A 23,428-nucleotide genomic window follows, 5' to 3' on the forward strand; every position below is an offset into this window, starting at 1 on the left:
GGAAGAACCGGAACCAGCTTTAATCTCTGTCTGCAGCAGAACAGAACACATCCACAAACCGGCCTGGTACTGACCGGGAATCGAACCCACGACCACAGGACTACAGGCTCCTGTTGCACCTCCTGTAGCAACAGAGCAACCCAGAACCTGGGAGACTGTTTGAGTATTTAGTTCTTTTATGTAACGGAATCAACGTTTTATTAAAAGTTAATCTTTAGTTAATGTTTGATCATTTGCAGCAAAGGATGAAAAAATCCTTCATTATGTGAAAAGTTCAGACTCTTTGAACAAATGGGATTATCTGAGTCTGAATACTGCAGGTATTAATTAATTACTAAATTAGTTGATGATTTTTTCAATTATTGATTAATCACAATTAATACATTTAGTCGTTTCAGCCGTGAAACAGACAGTGATTTATAAAGATTCATTAAACTTGATTTTTTCCTAATGCTGTAAGTTTTCAGTGTTTATGTTTTGATGAAGGTTCCTCATCGTCAGCGTTAAGCATGATGTCTGAGCCGGTTTTCCTGTTTCCTGATGACTGAAGATGTTTGTCTCCTCAGATGTTCCCCTGCACAGGAAGAAGCACGAACACGACGCCTACGTCCTGGTAGGTCTCCTCTGTGACGCTCTGCGTTAACCTGACCGAAACACACAGCTTTAAAACTCGGCTTTTCCTGCTGCTCCTGCTCAATTTCAGGAAATAAAGCCATGAATATCCAGCAGCTTTTACTTAAAAGCAGACCATGGCAGTGAAACTGGGGCAGGTTTATATTTGTTTTCTGGATAAAAGTAGAAACTAATCAACCCCAAAAATCTTCAGTCCAGATATGTGACGTGTTTGTCAGTAAAGAGGAAAAAAGTTACATAAAAGTAGCAAAACCTCATGTTTTTGTATTCATTGAACTTGACAGTTTTCACAAAGTTTGGACATTTTTGGTCTGGACTGTTCAAGGATGACCTGATGAATCTGTTTTAAGATGAAAATAAATGAATATTTGGTCTCTTGAATTTAAGTAAATTTAATCTAAAAAGTTTTAATTGATGCATTTATTCACATGTCATACAAAGATCCACCACTTGGTGGCAGTGTTGGCCAGTGTTTGGCTGAACTGATTGTGTCTGAACCTTCCTGTTGAACCTAATAATACCGCCTTAAAAACTGAAGATAATACCGCCTTAAAAACTGAAGATAATACCGCCTTTAAAAACAGACTCTGGCCTTGTTGCTCTGTGGTTTGATCAAACGGATTTATTAATGATTAATAATCACTCAACATGTTTTATTCAGCTTTCTTGTTGTAGAAAATGCTTCAGACATGAAGCAGTGAGAGTGATGTGATTATTTTACGTCTGATTTCTGTGTTTCCTCATGTTTCCTGCGTTCGGCCTGCAGGGGACGATCCATCCCTTCAGGAAGACGCACAGATCCGTCATCGGGAAGCTCCTGCAGGAATTCCGGCTGGTTTCCTCGGACAGACGGGTAGGCAGCGTTTGGTTTCAGTTTTTCTGGCTCTGATCTTCATTGCGGCCTCGTCTCACCTCCCATTCAGGGTGAAGGCATCAGGGGAATCCTTGCTCTGTAATCCTGTAATGCAGTAAGCCTGTTAGGAGCTGGATCTGAGTCATGGAGGCAGAGCAGAACACCTCAGCTAATCCTGTTTTCCCACTCGGTCACCATGCTGATGTTTACTCCTCTTTTATTCTCATTGTTTTCGTTTCACTGCCTGCCAGGAACCAGGAATCCCAACTGAACCCTGGATCTGCTGCCAGACGTTAAAGTCTGTTGAGTCTGAATCCAGACTGGAGATTCAGGGAAAATACATGACCTTTACTCTCGATTAGTGGTGACAATCAAGTATGATCACAGCAAGTTTTGGTTAAAAACATAGAATAATAAAAAGTCTGTAAAGTAGAAATAAACACGAGCAATAATGAGAAACATGTAAAAGAGGAGGATCATTTAAAAATACACAGGATGAGTTTATTTCTGATAGAAGTGATAATAAATCAAATGAAGAGGTGCAGATTGCTGCAGCAGTGATGCTGCTGGGAGGAAGGATCTGGGATGCTGCTGCTTTGTGCAGCCAGGATGCAGCAGCTGAAGTCCAGGAAGCCGTTCGGTTCTCCGGGTTCTGTTGCTGAGCAGCAGATCAGAGATGTGAGTTTCCACTGATTGTGTTTCTGCTAAACAGTGAAAGAGCTGAAGGGGAGAATGAAAACTGCAGAGTAAATTCAGAGGAAACAAATGTTCCCTCTTTCTGCTGCCTTACCAGAGGCACCAAACCGAAGGATTTCTAAATCTGATCTTCCATCTTGAAGAGGAAACGTTCCATGGTTCTGCTCCATGGTTCTGTTCCATGGTTCTGCTCCATGGTTCTGCTCCATGGTTCTGCTCCATGGTTCTGCTTCATGGTTCTGTTCCATGGTTCTGCTCCATGGTTCTGCTCCATGGTTCTGCTCCATGGTTCTGCTCCATGGTTCTGTTCCATGGTTCTGCTCCATGGTTCCGCTCCATGGTTCTGCTCCATGGTTCTGCTCCATGGTTCTGCTCCATGGTTCTGTTCCATGGTTCTGCTCCATGGTTCTGCTCCATGGTTCTGTTCCATGGTTCTGTTCCATGGTTCTGTTCCATGGTTCTGCTCCATGGTTCTGTTCCATGGTTCCGATCCATGGTTCCGATCCATGGTTCCGCTCCATGGTTCTGTACCATGGTTCTGCTCCATGGTTCTGCTCCATGGTTCCGCTCCATGGTTCCGTTCCATGGTTCCGCTCCATGGTTCCGTTCCATGGTTCCGCTCCATGGTTCCGTTCCATGGTTCCGCTCCATGGTTCTGCTCCATGATTCTGCTCCATGGTTCTGCTTCATGGTTCTGTTCCATGGTTCCGTTCGATGGTTCTGTTCCATGGTTCCGATCCATGGTTCCGCTCCATGGTTCCGTTCCATGGTTCCGCTCCATGGTTCTGCTCCATGGTTCTGCTCCATTGTTCTGCTCCATGGTTCTGTTCCATGGTTCCGTTCCATGGTTCTGCTCCATGGTTCTGCTCCATGGTTCTGTTCCATGGTTCTGTTCCATGGTTCTGCTCCATGGTTCTGCTTCATGATTCCCTTCCATGGTTCTGTTCCATGGTTCCATTCCATGGTTCTGTTCCATGGTTCTGCTCCATGGTTCTGCTTCATGGTTCCGTTCCATGGTTCTGCTTCATGGTTCCGTTCCATGGTTCTGTTCCATGGTTCTGTTCCATGGTTCTGTTCCATGGTTCCGCTCCATGGTTCTGTTCCATGGTTCCGCTCCATGGTTCTGCTTCATGGTTCTGTTCCATGGTTCCGTTCGATGGTTCTGTTCCATGGTTCCGATCCATGGTTCCGCTCCATGGTTCCGTTCCATGGTTCCGCTCCATGGTTCTGCTCCATGGTTCTGCTCCATTGTTCTGCTCCATGGTTCTGTTCCATGGTTCCGTTCCATGGTTCTGTTCCATGGTTCTGCTCCATGGTTCTGTTCCATGGTTCTGCTCCATGGTTCTGCTTCATGGTTCCGTTCGATGGTTCTGTTCCATGGTTCTGTTCCATGGTTCTGCTCCATGGTTCTGTTCCATGGTTCCATTCCATGGTTCTGCTTCATGGTTCTGTTCCATGGTTCTGTTCCATGGTTCTGCTCCATGGTTCTGTTTCCATGGTTCTGCTCCATGGTTCCACTCCATGGTTCTGCTCCATGGTTCTGTTCCATGGTTCCACTCCATGGTTCCACTCCATGGTTCTGCTCCATGGTTCTGCTCCATTGTTCTGCTCCATGGTTCCGCTCCATGGTTCCGCTCCATGGTTCCGTTCCATGGTTCCGCTCCATGGTTCCGTTCCATGGTTCTGTTCCATGGTTCTGATCCATGGTTCCGTTCGATGGTTCTGTTCTATGGTTCCGTTCCATGGTTCCGCTCCATGGTTCTGTTCCATGGTTCCGTTCGATGGTTCTGTTCTATGGTTCCGTTCCATGGTTCCGCTCCGTGGTTCTGCTCCATGGTTCTGCTCCATGGTTCCGCTCCATGGTTCCGTTCCATGGTTCCGCTCCATGGTTCTGCTCCATGATTCTGCTCCATGGTTCTGCTTCATGGTTCTGTTCCATGGTTCCGTTCCATGGTTCTGCTCCATGGTTCTGCTTCATGGTTCTGTTCCATGGTTCTGTTCCATGGTTCTGCTTCATGGTTCTGTTCCATGGTTCTGTTCCATGGTTCCGTTCCATGGTTCTGCTCCATGGTTCTGTTCCATGGTTCCGCTCCATGGTTCCGTTCCATGGTTCCGCTCCATGGTTCTGTTCCATGGTTCCGTTCCATGGTTCTGCTCCATGGTTCTGCTTCATGGTTCTGTTCCATGGTTCCGTTCCATGGTTCTGCTCCATGGTTCTGCTTCATGGTTCTGTTCCATGGTTCTGTTCCATGGTTCTGCTCCATGGTTCTGCTTCATGGTTCCGTTCTATGATTCTGTTCCATGGTTCTGTTCCATGGTTCTGCTCCATGGTTTCTGTTCCATGGTTCTGCTTCATGGTTCTGCTCCATGGTTCTGTTCCATGGTTCCATTCCATGGTTCTGCTCCATGGTTCTGTTCCATGGTTCTGTTCCATGGTTCCGTTCCATGGTTCTGCTTCATGGTTCCGTTCCATGGTTCTGTTCCATGGTTCTGTTCCATGGTTCTGCTTCATGGTTCTGTTCCATGGTTCTGTTCCATGGTTCTGTTCCATGGTTCTGTTCCATGGTTCTGTTCCATGGTTCTGCTCCATGGTTCTGCTTCATGGTTCTGCTCCATGGTTCTGTTCCATGGTTCCATTCCATGGTTCTGCTCCATGTTCTGTTCCATGGTTCTGCTCCATGGTTCTGCTCCATGGTTCTGCTCCATGGTTCTGTTCCATGGTTCTGTTCCATGGTTCCGTTCCATGGTTCTGCTCCATTGTTCTGCTCCATGGTTCCGCTCCATGGTTCCGTTCCATGGTTCCGCTCCATGGTTCTGCTCCATGGTTCCGCTCCATGGTTCCGTTCCATGGTTCCGCTCCATGGTTCCGTTCCATGGTTCTGCTCCATGGTTCTGCTCCATGGTTCTGCTTTATGGTTCTGTTCCATGGTTCTGATCCATGGTTCCGTTCCATGGTTCTGTTCCATGGTTCCGTTCGATGGTTCTGTTCTATGGTTCCGTTCCATGGTTCCGCTCCGTGGTTTGCTCCATGGTTCTGCTCCATGGTTCTGCTCCATGGTTCCGCTCCATGGTTCCGTTCCATGGTTCCGCTCCATGGTTCCGTTCCATGGTTCCGCTCCATGGTTCTGCTCCATGATTCTGCTCCATGGTTCTACTTCATGGTTCTGTTCCATGGTTCCGTTCCATGGTTCTGCTCCATGGTTCTGCTTCATGGTTCTGTTCCATGGTTCTGTTCCATGGTTCTGCTTCATGGTTCTGTTCCATGGTTCTGTTCCATGGTTTCCGTTCCATGGTTCTGTTCCATTGTTCTGCTCCATGGTTCTGCTCCATGGTTCTGCTCCATGGTTCCGTTCCATGGTTCTGTTCCATGGTTCCGTTCCATGGTTCTGCTCCATGGTTCTGCTCCATGGTTCTGCTTCATGGTTCTGCTCCATTGTTCTGCTCCATGGTTCCGCTCCATGGTTCCGTTCCATGGTTCCGCTCCATGGTTCTGCTCCATGGTTCCGCTCCATGGTTCCGTTCCATGGTTCCGCTCCATGGTTCCGTTCCATGGTTCCGCTCCATGGTTCTGCTCCATGGTTCTGTTCCATGGTTCCTTTCATGGTTCTGCTCCATGGTTCTGTTCCATGGTTCCGTTCCATGGTTCCGCTCCATGGTTCCGTTCCATGGTTCCGCTCCATGGTTCCGTTCCATGGTTCCGCTCCATGGTTCTGTTCCATGGTTCTGTTCCATGGTTCTGTTCCATGGTTCTGTTCCATGGTTCCGTTCCATGGTTCCGTTCCGTGGTTCTGTTCCATGGTTCTGTTCCATGGTTCTGTTCCATGGTTCTGTTCCATGGTTCTGCTCCATGGTTCTGCTCCATGGTTCTGCTCCATGGTTCTGTTCCATGGTTCCGTTCCATGGTTCTGCTCCATGGTTCTGTTCCATGGTTCTGTTCCATGGTTCCGTTCCGTGGTTCTGTTCCGTGGTTCTGTTCCGTGGTTCCGTTCCGTGGTTCTGTTCCGTGGTTCTGTTCCATGGTTCTGTTCCATGGTTCTGCTCCATGGTTCTGTTCCATGGTTCTGCTCCATGGTTCTGTTCCATGGTTCTGTTCCATGGTTCTGTTCCATGGTTCTGCTCCATGGTTCTGCTCCATGGTTCTGTTCCATGGTTCTGTTCCATGGTTCTGCTCCATGGTTCTGTTCCATGGTTCTGCTCCATGGTTCTGCTCCATGGTTCCGTTCCGTGGTTCTGTTCCGTGGTTCTGTTCCATGGTTCTGCTCCATGGTTCTGCTCCATGGTTCTGCTCCATGGTTCCGTTCCGTGGTTCTGTTCCATGGTTCTGTTCCGTGGTTCTGTTCCATGGTTCTGTTCCATGGTTCTGCTTCCTGTTTATTTTTGCCATACGATGAAACGCAGCAAATTCACATTTTCTTGAAAGTTTGCTGTGATTCCCAGTTTATCGGTCGTAGTGAGTCGACCATCAGATGTTCAGTATTTCTGTTTGTTCAGGTTTGACGTCATTGTTTGTATTTCAGTGGATTTTAAGGCTTTTTGACACATTTGTAGCTTTAATTTCTCAGATTAAAAATCAAAAAGAAGTTGTGACAGTGGATTGAAGGGATGCGGCTCATCCTGACGCTTTTGCTCCCAGTTTACCAGAATCTGATCCCAGTAGATGAAGAGGAAAAGAAGTGGAGCATAAAAGGATGGCAGACTTTCTGTTTATCTCTCTGTTATTGTATATTAATCCAGTTTGAGTGGATTAAAGGAGGTCTTCCTACCTGGGATTGGATTACAGCGAGTCCAACACGGATCAGAACCGATCACAACTTTCCTGTCAACAAGCGTCTGGAGAAGCTGGGCTCTTCACAGGAGGAAGAGGAAGAAAGTTCAGAAATAACCCAGAGCAGCGAAAACCTTTTCTGTGAAACTGAGGAACTTTTAGAAGTACAAATAAAACCAAGAAAACCAAAAATCACTGATTTTTAAATAGACCAGAGAAAATCAGGGTCAGAGGTCAGCCGCTTTGTGCTGCTGCTGCCAACCCGAGCAGGAACCCGGGTTCCGGGTCAGAACCTCCTCTGCTCCTGTTCCGGCACCGGATCGTTGCGCAAGTCCAACTATTTCAGGAGAACGAGGCTTCCCAGGAGAAACGGGTCGGACCTCTGCAGGTTTCGGTTCAAGGCCGCCAGTCGTCACGGCAACACTCGCATCAGGAGGAGGCAGGCGTTAGCGCGCCGTTCCTCCTGTGGCCAGAGGGGGGCAGCAGCGCGCCGGGCCGCGGCGACCCGGCGGCCCCCAGGGGCGGCGTGGATGTGAAAGCGGGCTGATAATGTTTTGGGCTGAGAGTCGTCTCAGTGTTTGCACACACACACACACACACACACACACACACACACACACACACACACACACACAACACACACACACACACACACACACTCTGCAGGTCTCCCGTTCTGCCGCTGCCTGCTGCTGTCATAACACGGCACACCACAGTAATTGTAGATTCACAGCACTCGGCTCGCCTCGCCGCGTCTTATGAGTCCAACACAAAGTGACAGGCCAGGACACACACACACACACACACACACACAACACACCACACACACACACACACACACACACACACACACACACACACACACAGAGAGACACACACTCACACTCTGTGCCCTTCCTCCGTTTCTCTGTCTGACACACAGAGGGCGACTCGCTGCGGCGTTTTCATTGAAAATTCTGCTGAATTTCACAAACAGAGCAGAACAGTGCTGAATGGACTCAGAGTTCCCGTCCCGATCAGATAGATGTAGCAGCAGCACCGCCGACCCGATCCGGCCCGGCTCGGCTCGCCTCCAGAACCAGAGCAGGAAGTGGGTGACCTTCATGCCTCTGGAGGCGATCGGAGGTCGATGCCGCTGTCTTCTCTTCCAACCAACCAAAATACCTCCAGCTGCTGGAAACCAACGCCGACTCCCAGAACCCGGGTCGGGTTTCAGCTGGACGGCAGAAGGTTCTGCTGTCTGCCACTTTTAGGTTTATTTTGAAACCTTTGACAAAATGTTTGTGTGACATGAATCAATTTTCAAGCCTTCGCTATTCACTTCATCCAGGTTTCCTGCTGAATACTGAGCTCTGAACTTTGACTAGGCCATTGCAATATACTGATTTTTATTTTTTGTTTCATTATTCCACGGTACATTCAGACTCAGTAGGAGGAGTTTTTCTTTCTCCAAACGTCTGAACTGAACCGGCGCCTTCAGTTCAGATTCGGCTTTGCAGCCTGGAATATGAAGCTGCCATGTTCTTTCAGAAAGAAAAAGTTTCTTCTTAAGTTATATTTTCATCTTTGTCCGATCGTCCCATCATGAACTGTAACCTTTAGGCTGCTAACTGGGACCTAAAGACATGTTTATCTGTGGATTGCTGAGATTGTGTAGGTTTACCATGGCGCCCTCTCCTGGAGAAACCTGAGGTTAAATGAGGACAAAACTGCAGCAAAAGCAGAGACAATGTGGATAAAATCAGGAGAATCAGAGTAAAAGAAAAAATAAAACCAGGAAGAAACAGATTGAATGAGACCAAAATCAGGATGAAAGTGAGATAAAAATCTGTTAAAAAGGAAAATTAAACCAGGAAGTCAGTCAGAAGCAGTTAGTGCTCAGATGGACGCTCCAGAGTCCACAGACTGAAGAAACGGTCCGTTTACTCAAACAGCACAATCAGAGCCATAATGAACAAAATTATAACATTTAAGATAAAACCTTCTTTGTCCTTAAAGTCTGTTCTGTCCAGAATTCCTCTGGTTGCAGTTTTAGCTTCACCTTCTGCATAAAGCCAACTAGTCCAGTTTTATTGATCGGTTACTAGAGGAACTATCCCTGAATCCCTGTGGATGGAAACAGTTTTCCTGTCACGCTGCCCTGCAGGTTGAGCAGATTTCAGGTTTAAACGGATCCAGCTGGAACGCCGAGTCGTTCAATAAACCGCCGAGTCGCTTCATGGCTGCGTTTTCATTCCAGATCCCAGATTTCCGGGTCTTACAGCTGCTGACAGCTGCAGGTTTAGTGATCTGATGAGTGCGGAGTAAACTGATAGAACCTGCAGATGCATGTTTTTCTGTGCTGCTGCCTTTTCCAGTGTGACTTTCCCCTGACTGCTGCTGCAGCTCCTGCTCCTGCAGCAGCAGGAACATGTTCAGTCACTTACTCGCCTCTCCTTCAGTCAGGATTCTCCTAGACCTGCTGAGAGAGACCGACTGGACTGGACCGGACCTGCAGCTCTGATCAGAACCGCTGCAGGTCTGATGCAGCGGTTCTGATCCGATCCATCCAAACGATGGATCTGAATGCTGCATGATAATCACCATCTGTCCTGCTAAAAGCATAACTTCGTTCTCATTTTAAGGATTTGATGTTTGAATCTGACTGGAAAATAAAACTTTTTCTCCTGGTCATAAAGAAAAAAATCTTTGGTTCTGAAATGGAGAATCAGTAATGAGAAGAGGAGGAGGAGCGGCGTTTTTCTGCTCCTTGCATAAAGTGAAGGTAAAGATAGTGAAGCTGGATTATTGGCTTATTCCAGTCTGAGCTGGGATTTCCCAGGACGGTTCGGTCCGTCCTAAAACGGACTTATTCTGCTGCCTTTGCCTCCATCTGGACCAGAACCCTTAAATACTCTGTTCTCCATGGAGGTCCAAACGCAGACCGGGCTGGAAATCAGCAAGAAGCTCAAAACATGTGATTGTTTTTATTGTCACGTTGTTTACGACGATCACATCAAACTGAATCCAGTAGAAAAACATTTTAAAACAGATTTTTAACCAAACTGTTGAAAAGCACAGAAGCTGTTTGGACCAAATTCTTTACATTTACTTTCTGCAAAAAGATGTAAAATACTTTTTGGTTTTGAAAAGCTGATATTTTAATCTCAATATATGCAGCAGGAGTCCTGTTAAACTTTGAGTTTTAATAAAACAGTGATGCTGTGGGCTCCACTGGATGAACAGGAATCAACATAGCAACTGGTGACTGGTATTAGATTTTCAAAATAAAGCCAAGAGGCAGTAAAATAAAATAAATTGTCTTTCCGGGTCCAACAGGATGAAGCTTTTTGCTGCTCAAGTTTCTCATTTCTTCTCTTTGTTTTCTGCCATTTTCAGTCGTGGAGGATCCTGCTGTTCGGAGCGCTCAACCTGCTGTGCACCGGCTGTCTGCTGATGTGGTGCAGCTCCACCAACAGCATGGGTGAGCACAGCGAGTCACAGCGAGTCACACAGACCCACAGCGAGTCACAGACCCACAGCGAGTCACACAGACCCACAGCGAGTCACAGCGAGTCACACAGACCTACAGCGAGTCACACAGACCTACAGCGAGTCACACAGACCCACAGCGAGTCACAGCGAGTCACACAGACCCACAGCGAGTCACACAGACCCACAGCGAGTCACACAGACCCACAGCGAGTCACAGCGAGTCACACAGACCTACAGCGAGTCACACAGACCTACAGCGAGTCACACAGACCCACAGCGAGTCACAGCGAGTCACACAGACCCACAGCGAGTCACAGCGAGTCACACAGACCCACAGCGAGTCACACAGACCACAGCGAGTCACACAGACCCACAGCGAGTCACAGCGAGTCACACAGACCTACAGCGAGTCACACAGACCTACAGCGAGTCACACAGACCCACAGCGAGTCACAGCGAGTCACACAGACCTACAGCGAGTCACAGCGAGTCACACAGACCTACAGCGAGTCACAGCGAGTCACACAGACCTACAGCGAGTCACAGCGAGTCACACAGACCTACAGCGAGTCACACAGACCTACAGCGAGTCACAGCGAGTCACACAGACCTACAGCGAGTCACACAGACCCACACTGATCCACTGTACAGTGACCAGCAGACAGATTCAGCCGTCTGACATATCGGCTCTGACAGAATCGTCCTCTTTGAGACGTTAACCGGCACAGAAACCTGTCCACACACAGTAAACACAGATTGACAGCCTCACATCTAGATGTGTGTGTGTGTGTGTGTGTGTGTGTGTGTGTGTGTGTGTGTGTGTGTGTGTGTGTGTGTGTGTGTGTGTGTGTGTGTGTGAGAGGTCTGTGTGCGCCGTCGTCTCACTGCGGGCCCGGACCGATCTCTCTGCCTCTCAGCAGGGAAACGTTGCTGCTGTTCTGGTCGACTCAGTCTGACGGAGGCAGCAGCTCTTTTTACCTTCTGTGATCTGAAGAAAAGATCCGTCACGTCGATGAGAACATAAACACCAGAACATCAGAACCAACGGGTTCAGAATCCCAGACGTCCCTGGTTCTCCGGTTCCTTCTTTAGTCGTGCAGAAAGTTTTCACACCTATTTTCCTAGTATTTCATGTTTTACTGGGGAATAAAATAATTCATCTTACATTAGAGCATATTCATGAACTGGAAGGTGAACAGAAAATGTTATTTAAATCTTTTTGACAAATTTCATTTCGTCCGACTTTTACGTCATAATTCTGCAGCAGAAGAATCCAGACGTTAAATCTGGACATAACCAACGTCTGAAAATGATAAGAATTTACTGCTGTGGCGGCCATCTTTACTGCTGTGGCGGCCATCTTTACTGCTGTGGCGGCCATCTTTACTGCTGTGGCGGCCATCTTTACTGCTGTGATCTTACTGCTGTGGCGGCCATCTTTACTGCTGTGGTGGCCATCTTTACTGCTGTGGCGGCCATCTTTACTGCTGTCAACTGCTGGGTAGCAGCATGCAAGTCGCTTTGGGTGCGTCTGACTGCAGTCACATTTAATCAGACAGAAACAAAGTGAATGTGAACTCTCCCTGCCTTTAGGGGGCGCTGTAACTGTTTTGCTCCAGTGTTTCCCCCAGTGTCCTGATAGTTTTTCAGAAGTGTTTAATTCTGCAGCCAAAGCAGCTGATCAATAATTATCGTGGTTTCAAATTTCAGTGTCTGAAATTCCCCTCAACATTTTTATCTCCGAGATGAAAAACACGACAGATATGAAATGTGTTGGTGGTCTGGTGTGTTTGTGTGCATCAGAGGGTGTTGAGCTGTAAACATGCGGCTATCGCTGCTGCTGTCTGAGACCAGCAGCCTGCTGCAGCCAGACGTCGTGTTGAAGCTCGGCCACCAACCCGAGACCCGCTCAGGGACCGCGCCGCTCTGCAAAAACGCTGCCATGAAGAGAACAGCATGCCACCCGATCCCCGCACGCTGCAAATACTGCAGAAATACACACAGACAGACGCTGGCGGGGCGGCGTCGGGTGTCGCGCCCGCAGGAAGCGGAGAACCGGGGATCGAACAGCTGGGAGAAAGAGACACTGCTGTCGATACTCAGGATGGATGAGACGGATTCAGGATGCTCCTGTTCCACCTGCGTTACCTGCACACACACACACACACACACACACACACACACACACACACACACACACACACACACACACACACACAGACACACACACACACACACAAACACACACACACACACACACACAGACACACACACACACACACACACACAGACGCACACACAGAAACACACACAGAAACACACACAGACACACACACACACACACACACACACACAGAAACACACACAGACACACACACACAGAAACACACACACAAACACACACAGAAACACACACACACACAGGTTATCTTTGTCCTTACTGCGTCACTCAACATTTTGATCGTGTAGTTTTGTTGTTTCAGGTTTTCTACTGTGAAGGAAATGTAATTTGGGATAAATCTGCGCCTCCCCTCCCTATTCAAGCTGGGCTTTGGGTGACAGAGCTTTAAAGGCTCAGATTTATACCTGAAATAGGAGAAGATGAGAACAGAATGATAACCAGTCCTGCTGGCAGAAACTACAGGGGAGCCATTTGTAGTTTTCTTCTTCTACTCTCTTCTAAAGCAGTTTGTTCTTGTTTGGATGCTTGGACTCGTTTAAACCTGTTTGAACTGAACAGATAGAAAACCTGAGCAGACCAGAGGATGATGTCAGAACCGGTCCAACTCAGAACCGGCACAGAACCTGAAGACTTCCTCCAGCTGACCTGGAATAGTCTCTGGATTGGGAATGTTTCCATTCAAACATGAGCTATGTGGAGATTTGTTGAGGTCTGAAAAGTTTCCTGAACTGGTTTGTTGGGTTCAGGAATCAATCAGTGAATTGATTTCTGACAGTTTAGTGATTTTGTTCTCTTGCTGCTGTTTATCGTTGAAAGCTTTTTTTACAGTTGGGATGTGAAACATGAGATATTTCCTGCAGTCATCTTGATTTTCTTTCCTGCGACCTTTAAGGTTATTCTTTGAAACGAGGGCAGGCCTGGCCAGATGGGGCTAAATGAGTCTCCTCTGTTGGCCAAATGAAATGCACATCTGGTAGAATTAGCTCTATGTCTAATTTAGCCGTTATTAGTCGGTTCAGAAATCTTTTCTAGTAATTTGCTGCAGTTTGTTGTTGTTTCCTCGATGCATGCAGGTCTGTTGGGAGCGTCAGAATGCACACATCCAGCGCCTCCAGTGAATTTCCGCCTGTAGTTTAAATGAAGCAGAAGTCCGTCCCTACAGAGAGACACACAGTGTCTTTCACACTCACACTAACGTCCTCTCTGACCTCCCCTTTGCAAGTCTAATGCCATGCTCCAGAGCAACTGCTCCTCTGACGCGCTCAGAGCACCGTGCATGCAGCCCTGCTTAAATAGAAACACACACTCTTTGGCCTCATTAGCCCATGACTAACGGCTTAACAGACGCTCTGCAAACCGTATAGACTTGATGCATCCTTTACGGGACGGCGGAGCTTGGCTCGGCGGACCACAGAGGCTGTCGACAGAGATAATCGGAGCGCTGCTTATCCGTACTCACTGTTCCTAATGTCATTTTGCTTCTGTGTTTGTTACTTAGAAAAACCCAGCAGCAACAGATTGGAGTTTCCACTCCTCTCAGTGACGGTGGGGGGAACCGACAGTGTTTACACAGGTTTTCTAAGCAGATTTATTAAGCGAAGCAGAGATTCACACACTGACATGGTTTCTCACGACCTGACAGTCCAGCTCTCAGAGCAGTTGACCTTCACGCTTTCTTCTCACAGTCGTGATGCAAACAGTGGTTCTGAAAGCTTCAGGTGTCAATCTGAGGGTTCGTTCACATGTTCAGTCTGCTTTATTCCGACTTCAGTCCGTTTGTACAGAAAGTCTGGATCATTTGGGGAGAAGTGAACTCTAGGATGAATGTTGCAACTTTGGTCCTCAATCAAATCACGTTTTCCGGACCGTCAGCCGGGAAACGCCTTCAGGAGCAGATTGAGAAAGTGTCAGTGCTGGAGAGCACCATGTCAGCTCCATCATCAGTCGGCATCAAACTGCCACACATGAAGGAAATGTTTGGAGGTAAAGACATTGTTCTGGTTCTTCAGAAATCCATTGACTTACATAGAATAATATTTTAGGATTTCCATGTTTTTTCAACACTGGTGGGTTTCGGAGCAGAGAAGAAAATCATCACGTTCAGCCTGACCTCCTGCTAGGACCACAGAAACATTTCTCTGATGATTCCTGCTTCTGGTTGTTTTGAATACCTGAAGCAGAAATGCCATGAAGATGCTCAGCTATGAATCTGGTTGCTTCTGATCAGACAGACTTTGTCCCGGTGCTGCCAAGAACGGTCATGGATAAAAAATTGGATCCAAACCCAACAGGAACATTTCGCAGCTATCCAGGAACATCTGAGATGATCTGAGAAATCAAATGTGAACCAATCACAAAAACTCAAACAGCTGGGTTAAATATTAGATATTTGAATGTTTGGCAGCTCCCAGGTCTGAAGCCCACTCAGACCCGGGTCACCTCTGAGCACTCAGAACCTGGACCAGACTTTGGTACCCAGGAATACATTATTCAGAAGATGCAGAGGAGACCCTGATCACATTAAAACCAGGCCAAATCATCACCCTCCTCTGCCGTTTCAACAGCTTGTGTGCTGTGCTTGGTTTGGTCCAAACTGTGGGTTCCAGGCGGGTTTGGGTCCAGACACAGAGCAGCTTTCTGTAAAGGTTTGGTTTAGAGGGAGAAAAGGCTCCACAGTTCATCTCATCACTGCAGATCAAACCTGAATGGACAAGCAGATGCTCCTGACTTCATGGGTTAACAGCAGGTTCTGCTTTAATCTCATTAAACAGAACCAACCGTGACTTGCACTCCGAGCAGCTTAGCTGAGCTTTGAACAGGTGCTGCCGCTGGGTGCTTCTCAAAGCTCTGGTTCTGTTTACGTCTTCTCGGACCTTTTCTGGCTCTGCTCCTGAAACATCATCTAATACTTTGTGCTTTATAAAAGAAGCCATGTTGGAGTCAATCCCCCACTCTGCGCTATAGCCTCGCCCCCTCTGACCTCCGGCTGCAAGAGTAATGCTGTGATCTGCAGGAACTGACGCGCACAAAGCCTCACATGTACATACCGCAGTGGAAAACAAGCCCACATTCTGGACCCATTAGCTTATGACTTCAGGCTTAGCATGTATGGAAATAAACACACACACAAGCAAACACACATATAGGAATAATGTCCCAGTTTCATCCTGCCCACTAACTGGTACCACTTATAGAAATGTTTGCTTTTGGACCAAACTAGGTCTCATGTTGGTATGATTAACCCAAATATTCATAATATCAAGATGATCGCTCCTCATGGTTGTTAGCGCCTATATCCAGGTTCTGCACCAGTTGGGGTGTTGAGGATGATGGGTCATTCATCATGTCTGCCATATGCTTGTTGGGTTTGAAGTTTAACAACCCTCCAAAACTCACATTAAAGCAGACTTTTACGAAACGCTGCTTGGTGTTGTCTGGTTGTGCTGAGTTGTGGCTGAACATTTGGGTTGTTTGGGGTGTTTGGGTTTTTTGGGGTGTTTGGGTTTTTGGGGTGTTTGGGTTTTTTGTGGTGTTTGGGGTGTTTGTGGTGTTTGGGGTGTTTGGGTTTTTTGTGGTGTTTGGGGTGTTTGGGTTTTTTGTGGTGTTTGTGGTGTTTGGGGTGTTTGTGGTGTTTGGGGTGTTTGTGGTGTTTGGGGTGTTTGTGGTGTTTGGGGTGTTTGTGGTGTTTGGGGTGTTTGTGGTGTTTGGGGTGTTTGTGGTGTTTGGGGTGTTTGGGTTTTTTGTGGTGTTTGGGGTGTTTGGGTGTTTGGGGTGTTTGGGGTGTTTGTGGTGTTTGGGGTCACTGGTCTGTTGATGACCCAGTCGGCTCCAGAACAGAACATCCACCGTACGGACCATCCCAGGAGGCTGAATATTTGGATAACACTGCGGTACTTTCAGGTCTTTCTATTATTTGTTGGCTGATTTTGTGCCGACCTGGTTAATAAATGTTAGAATTTGTTTGGGGATAGATGTTGTACATTGAGTCCAATCTGGAACATGAACGGTTCACATGCGTCACTGAAAGCCCAGAAATCAGCCACATCATGTTGACTTCATGTAAACAAGCAGTATCTTCCTGTTCCAACTCCATCTTCATACAAACTGCATGTTTTCTGCTAAAACACATTTTCCTTTAAGTTGTTTGTGTGTCGAGGAAAACGTTCCCTGGCAGAGGCAGAAAACGTGAGCGTAAAGGTAACAGGACCAAAAATGGACGGAGTTGGGTTTTGGTAAAGTGTTCTGTTTGTGTGTTCAGTGAAGCTGGACTTAAATTCAGCTGTGTGTGTATTTAGTTTGGCGGGTAAAACAGCTGATGTCTTTACTTTGGTCAATGCTGGAAACCGATCCGGCCGTTCGCTGCACAATTTGATCCAAGAGGAGGCGCGTCGCTCAGGAGGTTCTGTACAATCATCACCAGATTGTGTTTCAGCAGCAGTGCAACAACAGCATCAAGAAACACACACGAGCCCACTTTCCGTGGCGCAGACCCGGGGCTGGCCCGCAGCATGATTCCTTCCTACGGACCGCTGCCGTTATATATCGGCGTCCTGACTGAGGTGATGTTCTTTTGCGGCCCGTCTTCGCCGTGGTTGTACAGTCTCCGTCTCTTTAATATTTCATCCAATCGGCTGTACGATTCCTCTGAACGACGCTCCCGATTTGAGTGTTTCTCAGAGAAACCAGGTCAAGTGTCTCTTCCACAGACGAATAAACACACCTCCTCCTCGTCCTCTCCGCTCTCCCCTTTGCTTTACATTTCTCCTCCCTGTCCTCTTTCCTCGGAGCGCACCACCCAGGGATGATGTCTTCTTTGTGACAGTTCCTGTAAGATAAAAGCCATGTTGTGGTTTCTTGGTGAGGACACGGCTGTGAATTTTTATCCCCAACATGTTAGTCATGTTCGCGTTGGAGCAATGTTTGTATGCATATCCATTAGTTTGTTTGTTTGTCATCGAGACACGGCTCAGTGCACACGCCGGATCTATGAGTGTGTGTATGTGGGTGTGTGTTGTCCTCGGGCCCTGAGTGTTCCTGTGTGTCAGAACACAGCTGGTGAAGCTTTCCTTCCCACGGGGCCCTTCGGTACACCCAACACACACTCACACTGTGTGTGTGTGTGTGTGTGTGTGTGTGTGTGTGTGTGTGTGTGTGTCTGTGTGTGTGTGTGTGTGTGCGCGCGCGCGATCAGCTCCTCTGACTCCCTGAACAGCCACTACATCTGCTTCAGCTCGGCAGGACTGGATCTCCTGAAGATGCTGATGATGTGTGCAGAGGAACACGTCTCCAAATGAGACGGACACAAATATTCAGTTAAACACAACTAAAAAAAACAACTCTTTACCTTTAAGACACATTTTATCTCCTCAAGAAGCAGAAAACTGATGATTAATATCCTGTTCAGTCAAAATAAAAAAACTCAACATGCTCTGTTCCAAATTATTATGCACAGCAGATTTTCTACATCTTATTGACTGTAAAGATCCTGCAAACTGTCAATCTGTGAATGTGCAGCATTAATGGTCACATGTACTAAATCAAAGCTGGTTCATCAGAAACATCTTAACAGACAGTTACATGGTAATATTGGACTTCTTGGTTTCACTGCACAAAACTTGGGAGTTTGTGGAAAGTTTTGCTGCTGAAGCTTCAGCTCTTTCTGGACCGACAGAAAGTGATCAGTCAGAAAGTGATCAGTCAGAAAGTGTCAGAAAGTCCATACTCTTTGCTGAGGTCATTTTCACACCTTACCTCCCAGTAGTCAGTTAGGGGCCCAGTAGTCGGTTAGGGGCCCAGTAGTAGGTTAGGGGCCCAGTAGTAGGTTAGGGGGCCCAGTATCAGTTAGGGGCCCAGTAGTAGGTTAGGGGCCCAGTAGTAGTTTAGGGGCCCAGTAGTAGGTTAGGGGCCCAGTAGTAGGTTAGGGGCCCAGTAGTCAGTTAGGGCCCAGTAGTAGGTTAAGGGCCCAGTAGTAGGTTAGGGGCCCAGTAGTCAGTTAGGGGCCCAGTAGTAGGTTAGGGGCCCAGTAGTAGTTAGGGGCCCAGTAGTAGGTTAGGGGCCCAGTAGTCGGTTAGGGGCCCAGTAGTAGTTAGGGGCCCAGTAGCCCCTGGATCCTTCTTCTAATAACTGTTTGCTGTGTATTTTAACAGCTGATCTCTTGGTCCCATAAAAACGTCCTCATTAGCCTTCATCTGTACATCCATCTTTGTTGTGAATCAGCCACAAATCTCTTCACAGTACGATGATAACGCTTCAGTATCTTACGTTTTCATACCTGGTCATTCAGCACTACACTCTGATGGTTTTCGGCAGCAGAGATCTTTTCTCTTCCCGTATTGCTTGAAGCCTGTGGCCTGCTGAATGATGTGGAACATCCTTCTGAAGTAGATTTCCTTTCATTGAGCTCAACAGACAAACTGAGCAACCGGCTCTGAAATGAATGACAGTGATTCAAAGAGCCCTGACACACAACACATCTATACATTTGATAGCAAAAATGAATCTTTATGACACTTTAATCCAATTAGCATGATAATTTAGTGTGTGTGTCAACGACACACTGAGTCAACCTCAAGTGGACACGTATAGCTCCAGAGTGAAGTATTATTCTGGACCTGGTAAAGGACCAGTTAAACCAGACGGTTCTGAGGTTCAGCAGAAACCAGACCGGACGAGAGTCCAGTCTCTCCACAGAGTGTTTAACATGAGCTGCTTTAACCAACCAGTACTCTGGGTAGTACTTTGGTCTTAATGGACGATGTTACATTGATCTGAACAAGCTCAGAGGGACTTCAGGGTCATAGGTCATGGCTCAGAGAGTCTGCAGGTTGGGGGCAGTTAATGTGTCCCAACAGATGCCTGAGATCAGAGTCTCTGTTTCACCACATAAATGGAGGCATTGGAGCTTCGGTCCGGTTTCATATCGACTGAGGACGACATGGTGTGTGTGTGTGTGTGTGTGTGTGTTAATGTGTGTGTGTGTAGGTGTGTGTGTGTGTGTGTGTGTGTGTGTGTTAATGTGTGTGTGTGTGTGTGTGTTAATGTGTGTGTGTGTGTGTTAATGTGTGTGTTAATGTGTGTGTATGTGTTAATGTGTGTTAATGTGTGTGTATGTGTTAATGTGTGTGTTTGTGTGTGTGTGTGTTAATGTGTGTGTGTGTGTGTGTGTGTATGTGTGTGTGTGTAGGTGTGTGTGTGTGTGTTAATGTGTGTGTGTATGTGTTAATGTGTGTGTTTGTGTGTGTGTGTGTGTTAATGTGTGTGTGTGTGTGTGTGTGTTAATGTGTGTGTGTGTGTGTGTGTTAATGTGTGTGTTAATGTGTGTGTGTGTGTTAATGTGTGTGTGTGTGTGTGTGTGTTAATGTGTGTGTGTGTGTGTAGGTGTGTGTGTGTGTGTTAATGTGTGTGTATGTGTTAATGTGTGTGTTTGTGTGTGTGTGTGTGTTAATGTGTGTGTGTGTGTGTGTGTGTGTGTTAATGTGTGTGTGTGTGTGTTAATGTGTGTGTTAATGTGTGTGTGTTAATGTGTGTGTGTGTGTGTGTGTGTTAATGTGTGTGTGTGTTAATGTGTGTGTGTGTTAATGTGTGTGTGTGTGTGTGTTAATGTGTGTGTGTGTGTGTGTGTGTTAATGTGTGTGTGTGTGTGTGTAATGTGTGTGTGTGTGTGTGTGTTAATGTGTGTGTTATTGTGTGTGTTAATGTGTGTGTGTGTGTGTGTTAATGTGTGTGTGTGTGTGTTAATGTGTGTGTTATTGTGTGTGTTAATGTGTGTGTGTGTGGGTGTGTGTTAATGTGTGTTAATGTGTGTGTGTTAATGTGTGTGTTAATGTGTGTGTGTGTGTGTGTTAATGTGTGTGTGTGTGTGTGTTAATGTGTGTGTGTGTGTGTGTGTTAATGTGTGTTATTGTGTGTTAATGTGTGTGTTAGTGTGTGTGTTAATGTGTGTGTGTGTGTGTGTGTGTTAATGTGTGTTAATGTGTGTGTGTTAATGTGTGTGTTAATGTGTGTGTGTGTGTGTGTTAATGTGTGTGTGTGTGTGTGTTAATGTGTGTGTGTTAATGTGTGTGTGTGTTAATGTGTGTGTGTGTGTGTGTGTGTAGGTGTGTGTTAATGTGTGTTAATGTGTGTGTGTTAATGTGTGTGTGTGGTGTGTGTTAATGTGTGTGTTAGTGTGTGTGTTAATGTGTGTGTGTGGGTGTGTGTTAATGTGTGTTAATGTGTGTGTTAATGTGTGTTAATGTGTGTGTGTGTGTGTGTTAATGTGTGTGTGTGTGTGTGTGTTAATGTGTGTGTTATTGTGTGTGTTAATGTGTGTGTTATTGTGTGTGTTAATGTGTGTGTGTGTGGGTGTGTGTTAATGTGTGTTAATGTGTGTGTGTTAATGTGTGTGTTAATGTGTTTGTGTGTGTGTGTTAATGTGTGTGTGTGTGTGTGTGTTAATGTGTGTGTGTTAATGTGTGTGTGTGTTAATGTGTGTGTGTGTGTGTGTGTGTGTGTAGGTGTGTGTTAATGTGTGTTAATGTGTGTGTGTTAATGTGTGTGTTAATGTGTGTGTGTGTGTATGTGTGTGTGTGTGTGTGTGTTAATGTGTGTTAATGTGTGTGTGTTAATGTGTGTGTGTGTGTGTTAATGTGTGTGTGTTAATGTGTGTGTGTTAATGTGTGTGTGTGTATGTGTGTGTGTTGTGTGTGTATGTGTGTGTGTGTGTGTTAATGTGTGTGTGTTGTGTGTGTGTTAATGTGTGTGTGTGTGTGTGTGTTAATGTGTGTGTGTGTGTGTTAATGTGTGTGTGTGTGTGTGTGTTAATGTGTGTGTGTGTGTGTGTAGGTGTATGTGTGTATGTGTGTATGTGTGTGTGTGTGTGTGTGTGTGCTGTAGCTACAGTGTGTTTAGTCAGCCATGGTCTTCAGTTTTAAACATGTGGAGAAAAGCTCTCGTTTGCTGTTGTCATGTTGCATCTTTCCAGGTATCATTTAGTCTGTCTGGGTTCGGTTCTGTCTGGCCGTCCTTCAGGTCCAGTTTCAGGTTTCCTTCTAAACAATCAGCACTTTGCGTCTCTTCATCTCTGTCCTCCTCCTCCTCTTCCTCGTCCTTGGGGACCCTGGTCACCGCAGCAGTTGAGACGTTCGATAGAAGCTTTTAGTTTACATCTGCACATCACAAGAGCTGAGCCGACACCACGACCCGCTCTGTGGGTCTCAGTTTACTGTTTACCGGAACCGATGCCACTAAGCCTCTGTTTGCTGTGGTTAGCACTTCCTCCCCCTCCGTGTTTCTGATTCCCTCTTCATTTATGACCCGACTGATAAGATGACGGACCCTGAACTAGTTCTGGCCAGAATATAGAAACACTTTATTGTTGCTGCTTCCAGGTTTGGATCAGTTTGTGCAAAAATAAGCTGCATTTAGACCAAACCAGATGCTGGCGATGAGATGCAGCTGATTAAATGATGTTCAGTGTGAGCACTGCTGTAAACTCATGTGGCGTTTTGCTGCAGCAGTGAGCTGAGAGAAGCATCCAAAAGAGGACTGGACATCCCCGAAGATTCAGCTCAGCGTCAGAGTGTGAAGTTCAGGGAAACGTCTCTACAGGCCTCCTCTGAACACCAAAGTTTTATTCACTTTGAGTCTCTGTGCTTCGGCTGAAGCTTGCAGCATCAGCAGGACGACGCAGGAAGAGACGTAACTACAGCAAGAACCAAACGAATCCTTCAGGTTCACAGAAACACACATAAATAAACCTGCTAGTGCCTCAGATTTACAGCCGTTCATGAAACACAACACAAAACTCAAGCCTGGGATTTTTCTTTGTAAAGCTACCAGAAATCTGTGACGTGTCGGGCGCTGGGTGGATCAGTGGGTATCGTGCAGCGTGTGAGAGGCTGTGGTCGCGGGTTTGATTCCTGACCCAGTCGCTGCATGTCTTCCTTCTCTCTCCTCCCCATTTCCTGTCTTTACTGTTCAATGAATGCCATTAGAGCCTCAATAAATGTTCAAATGTATGTGATTAATTAATCAAAATTAATGCGCTAGAGTACTGGCCTATTATATTTATAAGCAGCCATAATGAGAATATTGATATTGACCCAGATGTTCATATCAGTGTGTCCATAAATATAATCATTTCCAGCCAATGTTTGGAGAAAGAAGCTTATTGATCTTTCAGCTTCAAGCATCAGATCCTGGTAAATCAGCCTGGTGAATAAACTTCCAGCTCCGACTTCATGTTACATATAATCACTGCTTTGGTCCTCCAGTTCTCTTGACTCTTCCCTGGATGTTTGGGCTGCTCATGTGCAGACAGCATTAAATATTCATCCTCCTGCTTCTCCTCTCATTTCTCCTTCTTCCCTTTGACTTTCTCCTTCCTCTCTATTGAATGTTCTTTCATCTCACTTAGCAGTTTAATCTTTCAGAAGAAGTCAGGAAATTTGGGGATAGAAGTGGTGAGGACTCAGTAGTTTGACTGAACTTCTCTCCATCGATCGTCTGATGGATATTGTCTTCTCGTGTGTGTGTGTGTGTGTGTGTGTGTGTGTGGTGTGTGTGGTGTGGTGTGTGTGTGTGTTTCCTGTCTTCAGTTTAGCTTTCTGCCCATCTGTGGGTTGTAGATGACGAACGTCTCGCCGGCTGTTTGTTGCTCCGGTGTCACTTCCACTCGTCTCTGGGTGTCAGTGTTTGTAAGCTGGAGTCTGATGAAGAACCTGAGCCGGGTGTGTGTGTGTAGGTGTGTGTGTAGGTGAGTGTGTGTAGGTGTGTGTGTAGGTGTGTGTGTAGGTGTGTGTGTGTAGGTGTGTGTGTATAGGTGTGTGAGCGAGAGGAAGAGGGA

At 46.6% G+C, this 23,428-nt stretch overlaps 1 pseudogene; it reads left to right on the forward strand.

The window, feature by feature from the left end:
• Positions 1-23,428, forward strand: part of LOC129354220 (zinc transporter 6-like) — a 54,163-nt pseudogene that overhangs the window by 464 nt on the left and 30,271 nt on the right.

Source organism: Poeciliopsis prolifica, unplaced genomic scaffold (assembly GCF_027474105.1).
Source record: "Poeciliopsis prolifica strain line A6 unplaced genomic scaffold, Auburn_PproV2 SCAFFOLD106, whole genome shotgun sequence".
Lineage (NCBI taxonomy): Eukaryota > Metazoa > Chordata > Actinopteri > Cyprinodontiformes > Poeciliidae > Poeciliopsis > Poeciliopsis prolifica.